The 12,386-nt window shown below is 52.3% G+C and overlaps 1 long non-coding RNA gene across 1 annotated transcript in view; it reads right to left on the reverse strand.

Moving 5' to 3' along the window:
- Positions 1–8,772: 8,772 nt before the first annotated feature.
- The window catches only part of LOC122098727, a 12,746-nt gene continuing 9,132 nt past the window's right edge, over positions 8,773–12,386 (reverse strand). Inside the window, exon 3 of the long non-coding RNA XR_006145795.1 lies at positions 8,773–8,783. This is a non-coding gene — a long non-coding RNA (uncharacterized LOC122098727). The remainder of the gene's footprint in view (positions 8,784–12,386) is intronic.

A 12,386-nucleotide genomic window follows, 5' to 3' on the forward strand; every position in this document is an offset into this window, starting at 1 on the left:
TATTTCTTGAAAGATTGTCCCCAAGCCGCTCTGCCTTTCCCTGCCTTTCCCTCAACGAAGGCGGCTTGACGATGTGTGGGTGCCCAGCACACTTGGGGGCCATTCCATCTCCTGATACTGTTCGCTGTCCTGCTCTGCTGCTAGGTGCTGCGGTCCGAACCCTGGTTCCCATGACCCACTAACGCCCCCGGAGCCGGTCCACACAGAGCCCCAGAAGGACCCAGTTCTTTGCCCAGGGCTCCCCCTGCGGGTCCTGTCGACCACACCCCGCACAGGCCACTGACAACCCTGACTAGGGGACCGAATCTGGACCCTGACCTCTGGCAACGCCGGGGCGGGGGGGGGGGGGGGGGGGGGGGGGGGTAGGGGGGGGTGGAGGGGGGGCAGGGCTGCGCATGTGCAGTGGGGCTTACCGGGCAGTGGAGGATCCGCTACCTCCCACCAGGTGTTTCCATAAGGCATGGCGTGGTGGACTCACCTGATCCAGCTCCTGGGACGGTGCCACCAAGGCCTTGGCCAGAGTTGTGCCTGCTGCTCAGCGCTTCTGATTCTCTACCACAAGTTTAGACCAGGATCTGTGCCCAGACATGAGCCAGCCAAGTTCACGACCCCGCTACCCCGAGCCCAGAGGCCACCCTTCCCCGCAAGCACCAGGCCGGGCTCCGCACCCCGGTGCCGCCAGTGTGCAAGTGAGAGCACGATGGTGTGAGGCTTTATTCACTACAGGTCTATGCAACCTGCGGGAGCCCAGGCTTTTCAGCGAATCGGCTTCTCCTTGGGTCAGTAGATGCGGCTTGGTCGCACAGATTGGCTCACCGGGAATGCAGACCCAGATGTGAGGGAATGCAGGGCCCAATCACCATGGAGACCAGAACCCGTGAGCATTACCATTGAATGGAATCCCTGGGCTTCAGGAACTAGTGTTGAAGGAAATACACAAAAGCCCCACCGGGGCCTCAGTTTATGTATAGCCAGCTTGTTATTCATGCAGCATTTATACCACCTACTGAAGTTTGGAAAAATTGTAAGGTAATTTTTAATGTGATTCTGTGTTTCAGAGAAAATCTAAGCTTTTGTGGTGGTGGTGGTGGTGGTGCAATATAACTTCCTGGTAGATTTAAGTTTGGGATATATAGGAAATAAAAATTAGGTTGCCTAGTGCCCGGTCAGATATTACATGTTGTCATTCTTCACGCTGACAAATAGATTCGTTTTTGGACAGGAACATGAAAGGGTACATGTTAAAATATGTATTTTTCATAAATCTGCATGGATTGTGTAGAACATCAAAGCTGTTTTTAAAGGAGAGATTCGTGGATGTATTTGTGCTGTGCTTTCATTTCTTTGTAAATGAAGTAATGACTGATAATACACTTGTTGGCCTTTTCATGCCTTCATATATATGTACACATATATAGAAATAGATGTCTGGTTTTTTGGTTTTCCAGTGTTTGGAAAGGAACTGATGGCAAAATTAATATTAAGTATACTTTGCCAGATAACCATGCAGACAGCAAGGTACAGAGAACAAAGAAAGGTTTATTGGTGGGGAAAGAGTGCCTGCAAGACTCCTTCTCCCAAGGGAGGAATGAGAAGAAGCACCGGTTATTTTTTGGGGTGACCTATATAACCTAGGAGGTGTAGGAGGTGCTAGAAGGTGCTAGGAGGTGGAGACCCTGGTGTCCACATGTGGGCCAGGGACTTCATCATGTCAGACTAGGATTTATGCCTCCTATCCACCTAGTAGATAAGGGTCCTGCAACTGCCCAAACCTGAAGTTCACCCTAAGGGTTCTTGTTGCCTTATATGGTGGTATCGGTCCCAGAGAAGTGCCATCCCAAGGTAAAGGGGGTTGGAAGTTGATTATGTACTGCCTTTACTATGTGGGCCTAGCGTTGCTTAGGAAGGGAGTATGTTAAGCTGTGGAGAAGGGAGGGAATGGACTAAAGCTATGGGAAGGGACTCATTTTGCTAACAGGACCTTAGTTAGATTCTCTACTGATGAGCTATACCTCCACCTTAAAAACAATTATAATTGTAGACATCCCATACTTCAAGGTCAACCTAAAGCATGAGTGGCAAAGCCAAACACAAGCATGTCAATTAAATAAAAACAGATTTTGGTTTGCTTTGTCATAACTCATGAACTACTAAGTATTGTATCACTATATTTAGAAATTCTTTACTATCTTATTGGCACTTTAAATTTATCTAAGTAGTCATTGATTTTGAAAATCACAGCATGCTTAGTAGGGGTCAATTAATGGTCCTGTTGAGGAGGTCATGTTGAGGAAAGACCCACAGCCTTTTCAGTGTGCTCTTGCAGCTGGTCCTTGAGAGGGAGAAAAGGACTGTAGCTAGAGCCAGGAGAAGGCATGTAAGGCCCTTTCACAGTGAAAAGGAATGAGACAAAAGCAAGGTGGGATTCAGATTTCTCTACCTGTCTGTCTTCTTGTGACCTGATGTCAGAGTCTGCACTAGCATGGATCCTCTGGCCTCTGTTTTATTGCAAAGGCAATGAGTGAAGAAAAGTCATGTGATTTGAAGTTAAGAGGGATTTTGGGTCAGCCTTACTCAGCCTTATGTACTATTGTTGATCAGGTGTGATGTAATGGCGGGCTGACTTTTTCTCTTTTTTTGGGGGGGGGGGCCGGTTGTGGGGCCTGAACTCTGGGCCTGGGCGCTGTCCCTCAGCTCTTCAGCTCAAGGCTAGCGCTCTAACACTTTAGCCACAGCGCCACTTCCGTCTTTTTTCATTTTGCTTATGTGGTGCTGAGGAATGGAACCCAGGGCCTCAGGCATGCAACGCAAGCGCTCTACCACTGAGCCATCTTCCCAGCCCTTATTTGTTCTATTTATTTCTCTCCTTCCTCATCAATCCCCAAACCATGTCTGTGGCAGTATTTGTTGTATATATTTTGATATCCTATTATTAGGTGTATACAGTTTGTGTATACAAACTGTATGTGTAACATTTCATTAGTATGTCTTTATCTCAAACCTAGGCATCATGCATGCATTACTAATGCTGTGCATTCAACGATGCCATATCTTCAACTTATAGTGTAATTCTTTCTCTGTTGGAAATGTACTGTATTTTCTAGTAATTCCTTTCCAGAACATGTTAAATGTTTATGCCAGAAGCGATAAGGTTAGAGAGATTTTCCTTATCCTTACCTTTTCTCTCCATCGGTATTCTCAAGAGATAAAATTTCACGAAATCATATGACAATAAATTAATTTGAAATCATATGTCATCACTATGTGAAGATCATTGCTATTATTTAGGCATATTAAATGTCAGTTTTTAGGTAACTGAAGTGGCTTTTCATACCTCAATCTATAACCCATATTGCCCCCTCTTTCCCTTTATTTCCTCCATTTCTTATTCTCTGTGAAGTGTGAGGGGAGGTTGGCTAAGGGGGAGAGGGAACTGCTTGTTTTCTGGCTCTGCTACCTAGCTTGGTACCAATACCACTGCTTTGAATAATCTGTGGAGAGTGTCAGGCAGCCCAGAAGACAAATCAAATCTTGGACTGAGTTCTGTGGTTGCACCTCTGTGGAACTCTGTTGCATTCCTACAGTGCCCTGCCTTTTACCCCACCTTTGGACCCACAAGAATTCTCTGGCTTATTTCCTGTCAGACAACTGGAATTCCTAACCTGGGTAGTTGCATTAAATGGACAGTAGGTGGCGAGTGCTCACCATAACATTGCCTAGAGAGGGAGAAGAACGTTGGTGATGGCTGGACTCTGGCATATCAGTGATTATCCTGGCACCATACCTTGGTTGCACCGTGTTCTGCCTGACTGAAGCACACAGGACAGTACTGATATCTGCCAGTTTTCACTCTTGCATAATATAATACTAATTCACCCTGAGGAAATCTGTAGTAGAGCTGCGACCTCAATCATTTAGATACTGTAGCTTCTCAGTTCCAAATGTACATTTTGCTGTAAACATAATTAGTCTCTGAGCTGGGTGCTTATGGCTTAAGCCTATAATCCTAGGTACTGAGATGGCTGAGAGACATCGGAGGATCATGATTCAAAGCCACCATTGGCGGGAGACACCCATAAATGGTGCTGTGGCTCAAAACTGGTAGAAAACTACTCGTATATAAATAAAACATTCTGTGATAGTGCCCCAGACGCTTAGGTGTAGCCACACAGTAAAGAAAGAGATAAAGACAGATTGTCCCTTGGAGGAATTAACAATGTGTCCTTTATGAGGGTTAGCATCTGTTTGTAATTTTTACAGAAGCATAAGTTAAAAGATTTACAAGCCGGGCGCTGCTGGCTCAGGCCTATAATCCTAGCTACTCAGGATGCTGAGATCTGAGGATCGCAGTTCAAAGCCAGCCCGGGCAGGAGAGACCTTGAGACGCCTATCTCCAATAAACCACCAGAAAACCGGAAGTGGCGCTGTAGCTCAAGTGGTAGAGCGCTCGCCTTGAGCTGAAGAGCTGAGGGACAGCTCCCAAGCCCAGAGTTCAAGTCCCACGACCGACACACAAAAAAAGATTTACAATACAATAGTTTAGCTGGAGTTAAAATGGAGTATTGGCCTTCACCATTCAAAATAGAATTAACCAATCACATTCAAAACTCAAACCAATATTTTCTCATTTTCTCTCCTGTTTAGTCACAGATTGCATTTTCTTTTCTATTTCTAATTCCTTGAGCCAAAACTCTTGTCTTTTTCATACAATACCTTAGAATCTTATAATTCAAACTTTGGTCTCATGGTGCCTGCAATGATTATTTTTAATCTCAATTCCTACAGTGCCCCACCCCCACCCTTCCTTGATTCATTCATTTCATGAGAGGAAACTGGAATTCACAAGCATGGTATTTTCAGAAAGTGGACACTAGATGGAGTTTGCTCACTGTCGTTCTATTGTTCTGAGCGAGGGCAGGGAAAGGAAGGAATACCCATCACACTTGGCGGGTAGTGAGAGCTTCTTGATTTTACTGGCACCATAAAGTGCCGCCTCATGTGATTCTGCCCTCCTTGTGGTCCTGCATTACACAGTACTAATCAGCCCTGAGGAAACCTTCAACAGACCTGAAACTACAGTTGTTATAGATACATAGCACAGCTTTCCAGTTCCAAATCAAAGACAATTTCCCCTGTACAAAATGAGCCCCATTAGCCTTATGCTGCTGGCTCATCTCTGTAACCCACAGCTACTTAGAAGGCTGAGAGAAATCTAAGGGTCGTTTCCAAGCTGGCCTAACAGGGTAGTCTTTTAGTCTACTGTGAGATTAAGGATTTCCCAGGAAACCACATGTGGAGCTGTTGCCCAAAAATGTATACTAGTAGCTGCCTTGGGGAAAAAATAAAATGTAAATATCAACACCAAGGCACTGAGCTCAATCCTCACATCCAAAAAAAAAAAAAAAGGTAAGGAAGAAAAGAAGAAATAAAGAATTCATTTCAATTTTTTGTTTTGTATGAATCATTTCCATGTGATATTTCTTGTATTTTTCAAGTCTATTAATATATTCTGTATAGAACACTACCTTAAGATTGCTTTCTTGCAGTGTTCTTATCTTACGCACTCATTAACTTAGGCCTTGGCCTTTGCAAAAGGTAGTTCTCTGAGAGGCTTCCTGCCTACATTTCCTGATAACAGTCCTTCTCTTCTTGGAATTCCAGTTTCTTCTAAAAGGTCCTAAGCAACACTGCAACTAAGTCGTTGCCATGACTACATTTACAAAACAAAAGTTATCTCAGTTACCTGTGGAACTCTGCCTCCCTACTAGGCCAACACCCACCCTCTATCTTCCCTTCTGGGTGTGGGTGGGGCAAGCTGACTAAATGGCTCCTGTATTTCCTGGGAGGCTATTTTTTTTTGTGGGGGGGAGGTTCCGGTCACGGGACCTGAACTCTGGGCCTGGATGCTGTCCCTCAGCTCTTCAACTCAAGGCTAGCACTGTACCACTTGAGCCACAGCGCCACTCCAAGCTTTTTTCTTTTTGCTTATGTGGTGCTGAGGAATCGAACCCAGGGCCTCAGGCATGCAAGGCAAGAGCTCTACCAATGAGCCGCCTTCCCAGCCCATGGAAGGCTATTTTTTTAATGTGGCTCCCCAGTTATCTGTTATTATGGCATTGAGAAGCTGGGTTGTGAAAAGACGTGCAAGACTACAATTAGTACGGAAAGTCTAGCGCTAGTGGAAGCTTACATGTATGGTTTCTAGAGTGGCTGGAGCACCAGTACTGAAAAGAAGATTACAACCTGTCTGGAGAACTAGGACAATGATTACATGATTGGTGAGTAAACTTGCTTCCCATCCCATTTTAACCATGGTTTTTCACTCTAATAATCCAATCTGTGGCCTTCTTTTTCCCTTATTTTCTCCACCTCACCCCACATCCAACAGCAAGGGACAATCCCCCTCTATTCTCTTTTCTCTGTCTTCTCTAGAATCACTTGCAATATAAACCAATGTCCTCACCTACTCAGGTAAACTTTTTATATAGGTATCAGAATAAAATTTCTTGAACTATATAGACTTTTATTCACTTGATTTCCCTTAAGTAAATTAAAATAACTGGCTGTTGACAGGGCACATCTGGATATTTCTATCGGTCCCATAGAGATAATCTGTTACATTTTAGGACATGGTAGATTATATTTGCTATTTCCCCAAATGGACTTTACAAAAGCCATCCGTGGCCCCAAAGATGTTTCTGGACCTCTCATCATGTGTGACTAAATAGGCCTCAGTGAGTTAAGCTGAGAAAGCTGCAAAACAAAGCAGATCACTTCAGTTATGGAATATTAAGAGAATAAAAGTAGCTTTATACCACTGGATCTTTAGCGAGAAGATAGAATAAAAAGAAGAAAAAAATATTGGAGGATGCAATATAAACCAATTGAAACGTATCCAACCGATGATCTGGCTTTGAAGTGGCTATTTACTAGTGTGGTCATAGACCATCGTGTCCAGAAGGATAAATCAATGTGTTTTGAAAGATCCTAAACCAAATATACTTGTAATAATGACCAAAAGCGTTAGGACAGGTACGTTTCTGTCCTCCTAATTCCAGCTTTAATCCTAACATGTCCGGTTGTTATAATACCTTCACAGTCATGCCACTTATGGATATTACGTCTTATGTCTTCTCTGCAATATCTTAAATGCTCAGAGAAGTTACACCTTCTGACAAAAGGACTGTATGTGTGTCACACACATGGGGGCACACACACTCTGTTTGCCCGGAGTGCTGTGTAGCTTACCATGTCCAGTTATAGTTTAGGTCTAGCATCCACATAGGAGGGAAAACACGTGCCGTGCCGTTGGTCGGTCGGTCGGTCGGTAGGTCGGTCTGTCTTTCCACCGGTCTGTCTTCCCCTGGCATCACCTGTTCTAGGTCCTTCTCCGCCGCCGGCAGCCCCCCCCCCCCACCCCCCGCGCGCTCCTAGTCCATCGATCTACTTCCCTGTAACTGACATAATCTTATTCTTATTCTTTGGGGAACAGATGAATAAACTTTTACCTTGTGGATATTGTACACACACCGTAACATGTGTGTGTGTGTGTGTGTGTGTGTGTTGACGGAATAGAGTGTTTGCCATGCCTGATTCCCTGGCTCTGCCTCTCTACCCGTCTGTGATGCGATGTGTGTGCTGGGGCACTTGTGCCTGCGTATGTTCCCAGTGCGAACTCCAAAGAGAAGTACGCCCTCCGGGCCTGTGGGTTCTAACCGTGCTTCGCCCCCGGGAGATAGGATCGCCCCTCTGATGCCTCCACTCTGTTTGGGCCGGGGCCCCTCGTCTCTCCCTGTCTTTCCTCCTAGGGTTCCCTACCTGCCCTCCCCCCAGCCCCGCACACACACACTGTGCACCGCCACGCTCAGGTCCAGGTCCTCCACCACAGGCATGTGAGTGATGATGCCTCTACCCTCCAACGCCTGTGTGTAGGGTTTAGATTCATCGCCTCATGCCCCGAATCCTGCTTCAGAGAGAGTGGCAGAGCCTATTAGAAAAGGCTAGCTGTCTGGACAGGCTAGAGTACGAACTGGTGAGAAGGTCGTTCCGTCCGGTGTGGTGCCCGGGGATAAGCGACACACGGGTGCCACCTCCCCTTCCTTCCCCACCCAGCCATTGGCTCTCGTTTGGCTTTCCTGTCATTCAGTGATGGATGAGTGGACTCACGCTTCCCATTGCACTGTCACCGTGGTTTTCCAGACCTGTGTGTGTGACGTACCTACTCTCTGTGTGTTAGAAGAAACCTCTCTCTGGTCTTCCCCCTGCCCTTTCCCTGCCTGTGAGGGGTGGCGAGTGGGGGCGGGGGGAGGGAGTGTGTTGTGGGGAGGGAGAGCGGCGGACTTTCACAAGTGAGCGGGGTGCCTCCCGAGGGCTCCTCTCTTGCTGGAGCCGACCCATCTTTGGGAGTTTTTTTTTTTCCTTTCTGGTTTCCACCTGGGGGAAAAAGAAAACAAAACGTACAAACAACCCCCCCCCCAAAAAAAAAAAAGACGGGCAGGCAGATGGTGGGAGCGGGGCGGCTGTTCTGTCGGACTTTGCGCCCGCAGGCGAGCACGGGGTAGGGCCATGCGTTGCCGCTCTCTCTTCCGTGCCCGGTCTGTGCGGGGGTGGCAGCTTTGTCGGGTCGACCAGTAGTTTTGTCTGGGCCCGAGGCCTTGTCCTCCTCCCCTCCCTGGACTCTGGTCTTTGAGGGCGAAAAAAGGAGAGTACGAGGGACGTCTCGGGAGTCGGGGGAGAGGGTCCCTGGGTGAGCGGATAGGTGGTGGGGCCGGTCCCGGTCCGGACTCGGACCCCCCCCTCCCCGGAGTCACCTCCGAGTGAGCGCTTGGCGCATGCCGGGTGCGAGGGCCTGGGTCGCCGGCCCTGTGTGGCCTTCCTCCATGGCCCCAGCGGCCGGAGGACAGACCTCTCCGGAGGGAGGAGCCTTGGGCACGGCCGAGGCGGGCCTTGGGGCCGGGACCTACCTACCATCTGCGGGGACTTGCCCGGTGGGCCCTGCGTAGGGGAAAACTCGAGGCGGAGGGAGCACCCCGGGAGTCAGGGACCCGAGCCCGGGAGTCCCGGGTGTGTGCGTGCTGGCTCTGTTGGGGACGTGTTGGGGACCTGGTTTTGGCATGGTGACGTGAGGATTTTGTACCTGCAGGAGGGTGCTGGCATGCTGTGTCCCAGTGGCTGTCAGCAGGTCTTTGGGGGCTCTCTCGGATGCTGTGTGCCGGGCCTTTCCCGTCTCTTCCCGGTCCGGGTCCCCCTGTCCTTCCCCCCGCACCCTGGGCTCCCGCTGCCCTGAGCAGGCCCTGTGCCCCTGTGGTGGCTCGTGGGTGTGGTGGTGGTTGGTTGGTGGTTGGCGGCTGAGTGAGTCCCGTCGTCCTTGATCTCTCCCCCGCTCCCGGTGCCGGATTCTGGCCCTTGCCTCGGCACGCCGAGGAGGAGAGTGGTTGGTTGCCTGGGGTGCGTAGGTAGGCCCGCGCGGTGTGCTTCCCTCGCCGTGGCTGGCTTGAGGAGGAAAAGGGCGGGGGGCGAGTCCTGCCTTGCCTGTGCCTGTGCGGCATCCCAGTTCTGCAGTTGGGCACGCCCGACCTCCGTGGCTCCTTTTTTTTTTCTTTCTCCTATTGCCCCTAGCTCTCCAACTCCCCCGACCTGCCGCTTCCCGATGGCAGGCCTGGTCGGCCGCTGAGCTGCGCTACTCCCAAGCGCTGTCCGTGGCTTTTTTTTTCTTTTTTTTCTTTTCTCCCTTTCTAGCTTCTTCGGTCCTGTGCCCGGCAGAGGTGTCCTGGTTATCCCGAGTGCCAGGGACGTTTAAGCCCGTGGTATTTTTTCATTTCTTTTTTTCGTTTTTTTTTTCTTTTTTCTTTTTACCTCGCTTGTTACTCATGAAAGGGTGTCTGTCCTGCTACGCTTTTATCCCAGGCTGTTGGCCCCTCTCAGGAGCTGAGCTTCCTGGGCCACCGCCTCCCGAGTGCCGTGTGGCTGTCTTCTCCACCCCCTCGGTGTGATTGATGTGGTGATGTTGCGATCTCCTTTGGGCCCGGGCCTAAGCTGCGCCAGGCGAGGGACGGACATTCATGGTGAATGGGAACGCTCTTCTCGTTCTGCCCGTGGGCCCCTGCCCTCACCGTCCCACCGTGCTGGCGCCGGTGGTATGCGGGGAGGCAGGGGTGCGGCAACCGGGTCCGGCTGCGCTCTCCCTGCCCTCGCCGGGAGGTCCGGGACTTGTACACGCTGGATGAGGGGGTCGCCCTGATCTTGCTCCTCTCTTCCCGTGACTCCTTATCGGCACGGGGGTCGGCTCTCTCCGCAGAGAGGGAGGGTCGGTGCTCCGTGCTTGCCCATGCTGTGTGGTGTGAAAAGCCGCGCCTCGCGCTCTGCCCTCTTGCAGTGCTCCCGGAATGCTCCCGGTCGGTTCTCTCAGGTGTCTGAGGCTGAGTGGCTGTGTCGTTCCGGATCCTGGCATTGTCCACTGCCTTGTGCCAGCCTGCTGCCCGTGGTGTGTCCCGGCCGTCCTTGGGTTCGTGGGGCTTGTGTGAGTGAGAAGTTACCATTGAGGTTGACATTTCTGCTGGGGGGGTCGAGGCGGTTCCCCAGAGGAGCGCTCTTCCCTTGTTGCGCTGGGTGGTGGCTTCCCAGCATGAGCTGCCGCCCTGGTCCTGGCTTGTCTTCCCTGCCGTGTCACCTGGCTTTTATTGCACCGGGGGACCTTAGATGTTGCAGTGGGAGGCGAGCCGGGCCTGTGCAGGCTTTCCGCCTGTGTGCGCGACTTTGCTCTGGCCCCGCACGGCAAGGCCGACTGACCAGGGTTGGTGTTGCTGCTGCCGCAGAACCCCCCTGCCCCACCCCTCCCTGCCCCCGTGGTGGGAAGGATGGACGCCTCTGATGTGTGCTGGTCCCGGCGGGGTTCCCGTCGGGGTTGGGTGCGGGCCACCCTCAGAGTGAGGAGAGGTTCTCTAGCGATCCTCGTTCGGGAAGCGGCGTGCGCTGCTGGGTTGGTGGGGGCCCTCACCCGATGGGCTCCCGCGGCCCTGCCACTCCCTGTCCTGCTTTTGAGCGTTAGTGGCTGCCCACATCAGTAACTGCGTGCCTGCGCCTCCCCCCTCCGAGCTGGGGGAGGGTCCCGCGGGGCCTCTCCCTGGCCGTCATCTGGTGTGGTGAGTGGAGGACGTTCCCGATCCGTCCCCGCCCCTGCCTCGCATGCAGTGTGTCGAGTGGCGGAGCCTGGAGCCCATGCCGGGCCACGATGCGAGGGCGTCTGGTGTGTGGCTTCCCGGCCTCGTGCTTGGGGTGCCGTGGGGTTTTTGGGGGTCTCGTCCCCCTCCCCCTTCGGCCCCTGGCAATGCTGTTCCCGAGCGTCTGTGTGGGCCGCCGCCCGGTGGTGATGATGGTGCTGTGCGGGCGCTGGGCCCCGCGGTGTTCCGGGGCCGCTGTGCCCGTGGTGGTGTGCCGCTCAGGGGGGTTCTGGCCCTCCGGAGCTGAGTATCCCGGTGTGTGTGGGCCCTTGCTCACGCGGCCGAAAAAGAGGCGGTCGATGATGGGTGCTGTGCCCAGCAGTGTGGATGGATGCGGTGGGGCCCTGCTGGCGCAGGCGGCTCCGCGGGCGTTCACGGGGTCTTTGAGGTGTGTGCGAGCTGCCTGTTCCCTCTCGGGCCTCTTTTGGGGGGGCCCGCTGCTGCCACGGTGGGGGTTTCCGGTCCGCTGGTCGGCCGGCTCGGTGTCCCAGGCATTGCGCGGGACCGCCCCGGAGTTGGGAGTGGTGAGATTCCGCGTTCGTTTACCTGGCGTGCTGGCTGTGCCCGGAAAGGTCTCACCACCCCGTTGGTCTGCGGCTGCGCCACTCGCCCATGTGAGGGGGTGGCCGCTTGCTCACTCGCCTCTCACCCCGGTGACCCGACCCGGTGACCCTCCCACTGCTCTTCTTGTTGTGCTTCTGGCATGCCCTCCTCACCCGCATCAGCCTTCCGCTATCCTCACAGGTTTGGCCTGGTGGCCGGCCACCGGCGGACGGTCGAGTTGGGCATTGTGTGGTGTTCTCTTGGGGGGGAGACAGCGCTCAGCTCGTGAGGCTGCTCTCCCGTTGTGGGGGAGGCATGTCATCGTGGCGGCTGTGGCTTTTGAAGGGTCTTCCCGGATTGGTTTTGCTCATGACGTGAGGGCTCCTGCCAGCGGGACTACCGATACGCCACGGGGCGATGGTGGTGAGATTCCCGCCGTCCGAGGGCCGAGTTGGCCGTCCGAAGGCCCGAAGCCGGCGTCACGTGCCTCCTCCCGCTGGGCGCCGCCTCGCGTGCCTGCGAGGTTGTCCCGGGTTCCTGCGCCTCCCTCATGCTTCGCCCTGCGTAGGCTTGCCCTCATCGTCTCTTCCGTATCGAGCCATGTGGCTTCGTCCCCGCCCCTGT

Source organism: Dipodomys spectabilis, unplaced genomic scaffold, assembly GCF_019054845.1.
Source record: "Dipodomys spectabilis isolate Male_0828 unplaced genomic scaffold, ASM1905484v1 ptg000488l, whole genome shotgun sequence".
Lineage (NCBI taxonomy): Eukaryota > Metazoa > Chordata > Mammalia > Rodentia > Heteromyidae > Dipodomys > Dipodomys spectabilis.